We start from the raw sequence: 4,590 nt of genomic DNA on the forward strand, positions 1-4,590 counted from the left end.
TTTTTTTTTTTTTTTTTTTTGGTTTTTCTCCGGTATCGGGAACCGAACTCACGACCTCGCGCTTGCCAAGCAGGCGCTTTGCCGCTGAGCTAAATCCCCAGCCCCTGCTTTTCTTTTTTCTTTTGCAACACTAGAGATTGAACCATGGCCTTGTGCCTGTTAGGCAAGTGCTCTACCACTGAGCTACCCTCCCCCAACCCCCACCGCTTTTTTAATTTTGAGTCAAACTCTTGCTAAGTTTTCCAGTGTGACCTCAAACTTCTGGTCCTCCTGCTTTGGCTCTCCAAGCAGCTGGATTTACAGGTATGTAAAATGGGGCTTCAAACTCCCTTTCCTAGACTTTTTGTTGTTCAGTTTGAGAGCAGACACTGTTTATTAACTGATTATGGAATAACCATGGTAGACACCTTCGTGCATCCTTCTAGTACCTGTTGACGTGGTCACCCCTGTAGCCAGCATTCTACCTTCTACAAAATGGGTGTCTTTTTCTGCATTCCACTTCATAGAGATTACTTCTAGTGCCCCAGGAAATTATTTGCTTCTTTGAAACATTTTCCCACAGTACAGCTTTCATGAACCAGATCTTCCATGCAGATGAAGCCATATTTACCAAGAAACTAGGCAATCCAAGGGTTGTCTATGAAGGCAATTTGCTTCTTACTGATTCTACCATAGGTACACTTGCAACTTAGTTCATTTACTCTCCCCATGCTAGATATGGTTCCACAATCTTCAGCATGTCATTTTATTTATTTATTTGTTTGTTTATTTATTTTGTCTTTTTAAGACAGGGTTTCTCTGTGCAGTTCAGGCTGACCTTGAACTCACTTTATAGCTCAGGCTGGCCTCAAACTCACATCGATCCTTCTGCCTCAGTCTCCCAGTGCTGGGATTACAGGCGTGTGCCACCAAGCCTGGCCCTCAGCTTGGTAATTTAAACCTTGTTGAGTTTAACAAGGTGCCACTGAAGATTGGGCAAAAGGGAAGAGGTTGTGATCCTTACCAGTCTTTGACTACCCCACCGATACCTCTTCCTCATGGCTAAGGCCCAGCTTGAGTTCTATGGGGACACGGAAGGTATCCTGCTTTTCTAGCTATCCTAGTTACTCAAATCTAAGTTCTGAACATCTGTCTATACTCCTTGTGACAGTGCTTAGCGTTTTCATCAGTAACCTTCCTGTCCACCTTTGAAAACACCTTTTAGGCAAGCTTCTTTCTTGGGAGGCATTTTACCTTAGCTCTGGGAAATTTCTCTTTTCCTTAAGAGTTTCTGGCACAGCAAGAACCTTCTTTTTCTTGTCTTCAGGGCCTACCATGGTTGCAGCTGGACAAGAGTTTCAGAAAATTCACATTTCAACTCTGTCTCTTTCTAGAACTTATTTGGTTATTTTTTAAAAGCTAATTTGTAGAAAATTCTAATATGTTGTGAATATCATTTCTTCCCCTGTAAAAACTGTCATGTTGTTTTGGGTTTTTTTGGTACCAGGAATCAAACTCAGGACCTTGCACTTGCCAGGCAGGTGCTTGTGCCACTGAGCTATACCCCTGGCTCCTGTCATGGGTTTTTATTTACCATTTATTTTGATTTTTGACTTATAAAAATATTAGTTTTTTGTGGTTAAATCTGCTAATCCTAGCTGGGTGTATAGTTGCACACCTATAATCCCCAGCACTCTGGGAAGCTGAGGCAGGAAGATCACAAATGCAAGCCAAACCTTGGCAATTTAGTGACCTTAGCAAGATCCCACCTCAAAATAAAAAATTTAAAAAGGGATGGAGATATAGCTCAGTATAAAGGCCCTGGATTCAATCCTTAGTAAAACAAACAAACAAACACAATAACAAAACTACTAATCTTGGGGCTGGGGGATATAGCTCAGTGGCACAAGCACCAGCCTGGCAAGCGCAAGGTCCTGAGTTCAATTCCCGATACCAAAAAAAAAAAAAAAAAAAACTACTAATCTTTACTCTAGTGACTCCTCCCCTTGCTTTTAAATTTAGCAAGACCATCTATGTAGAGATGTTTCATTTCATCTGATTTTGTTTTGTTTTGTTTTGTTTTGTTTTGAGATACCATCTCACTATGCTGTTCAGACCAGCCTTGAACTCACTGTGTGGCCTTAAACTTGCAATTGATCCTCCTACTTCACCCTCCCTACTTCAGCCTCCCAAGTGCTGGGATCCCAGCCAGATGTGCACCACCATGCCTAACTCTATCTAAAGATTTAATAAACACACAAAGTTTTCTTTTTTCTCTTCCTCTCCTTCGTGATCCATCTCCCCCTCTTCTGGTTTTCTTCTTCCTTCTTCTCCTTTAGGGTGTGCCTCACAGGCCAATTTTATTTTAATGAAACAAAATCAAGCCAAGTATGATGGCTCACACCTGTAATCCCAGCTCTTAGAAGCTGAGGAAGGAGGGTCACTGCAAGTTGGAGGCCAGCCTGGGCTACATAGTGAGTTCAAGGCCAGCCTGAACTCACTGAACCACATAGCAAGACTCTGTCTGAAAAAACAAACAAACAAAACACCAAAACAATAATAAAGTAGGCCAAGTCACTTTGGCCTCCTGGGGGGTCTTACAACCCAAGGCAAGTGTGAGATTAGGATGAGTTTCTGTAGACCTCCTCCACTCACTGTCAAGCTTCCTACTACACATACGTGTACATCTGACATTTCATAAATGGCTGAAGTGAAAGGCAGTCTTTAGATATTCAGCATATAAATTTAGCCATTTGTACAGAGCGAGAGAAAAAAATTATATGGCCCGATCCTGATCAGATGCTGCTTGTTTCCCCTCACACCGCGGAGTTCTGTTCTCTGTCACTTCCTTTGAAGTCAGTGGGAGCTCTGTGAAAGACAGCGACGCGAACACCGGCCTCCACACATAAAGGTGAGAATTACCCCGACGATAAACTATTCGGCAGTGCGGTGGAGGGCACGTTGGTCTAACACACTTGGTGGCGGCCCTGCAGATCCCACTGTCTGTGAGAGCTTTGTTCACCCGGAGCAAACAAGAACTTTTTGAATCTTGACATACAAGGGCTCATTCAGCAGAGCATCCCCGTTATGAGAGGACGTACAGTGCTGGGCGTACAGTTGCCAGCCAGCACACTGAGGGCATTTCCCTCACATTCTCTCCATCTGTACAGAGTCTGTTTTCAAGACCCCAGAACGATTTTCTATAGATTGGGGAGATGTATAAATATTTTCATGTGTTTGTACTCACAGAGAATGAAGGGCATACTTCAGTCAGACAAAAGTAGCCAGGCTTTTTCAATATGAAAAGAAAAAATTCTTTCCAAATTTTACCTGGGGTGGGCACTTGGTGAAGAGCAGGAGAAGAGAAATAACCAGAAATTTTGACATAGAGAATGTATTGAAATGAAGAGTCATGTGAATTTGGTTTCTACCTAGGAGAATTATTCATTGGTCTATAAAAAGCCCTTCTCCACCCCAATCACAACCGCTTAGGCGTAGTGACATTTATTAGACATGCAAATCAAACGATGGCTTCAGGTTATTATTCTGCCAGCACTGGAATGAGCAGAGGTCCAAGTGCAAACTGCTCAAACTGACTTTTTTCTAGCCTGCCCACTCATTCTCTAACTTTGCAATAATAGTGTCTCCTTCCTGAATCATTCATGTAACCATTCCACCCGTCTGCATGACTTTGCTTAGGGGGTAGTACATGCCCATGGTTAGGTTCCCTCGCTGGTAAACACCACTTCCAGGTTAGGACATCAGCATTCTGTACCTGAGCTTTCTCCTGATGGATAGCAGTGGAGCAGGGCATGCATTTTCAAGTTAAATTTTGGAAATCTTTTTCAGAAAACCTATATATGCCGTTTCTCAATAGAAAATAGTTAAGGTCTTGGGAATGGAGGAGATCCAGGGAGGAGCTGCAGATGAAAGAGAAGAGGAAAGACCAAATTCCAGAACACTCCCAATTGAAGAGACTGAGGGGAAAAACAGGAAGACATGTCTTAGAGATCACTCTACAACAGTACACGTGGAGCTGCATCAGTCTTTGAAATAATACTTATATTGTAATATAACTGAGGCTGAGGCAGGGGGATCACAAGTTCAGGCATAATCTGGCAGTGTAGTTACTTAGCAAGACCCTATCACAAAACTAAGGAATTAGAGAAGGGGAAGGAAGGGCAGGAAGCTGGATAGGTATCCTAGTGCAAAAACCCCAGGTTTAATCTGCAACACTGAAAAAGAAATTAGGGGTGGGGATATAGCTCTGTGGCATAAGCGCCTGCCTGGCAAGTGCAAGGTCCTGAGTTTGATTCCCAGTATGAAAAATAAATGAATAAATAAATAAATAAAAAAGAAACATTTCTAGACATGGATTTCTAGGTGACTTTAATTAATTTACTTGCTGTGGGGCTGGGGATTTAGCTCAGTGGCAAAGCGCCTGCCTGGCAAGCGCAAGGTCGTGAGTTTGGTTCCCGCTACCAGAGAAAAACAACAACAAAAAAAATTTACTTGCTGTACTGGAGTACTAGAGATTGAACTCAGGGAACAGTAAGTTACATGCCTAGCCCTTTTTATTTTTTAATTTCTTTTTTTTTTTGTCTTTTTGAA

The sequence above is a fragment of the Chinchilla lanigera genome, unplaced genomic scaffold (assembly GCF_000276665.1).
Source record: "Chinchilla lanigera isolate Chin_1 unplaced genomic scaffold, ChiLan1.0 scaffold00004, whole genome shotgun sequence".
Lineage (NCBI taxonomy): Eukaryota > Metazoa > Chordata > Mammalia > Rodentia > Chinchillidae > Chinchilla > Chinchilla lanigera.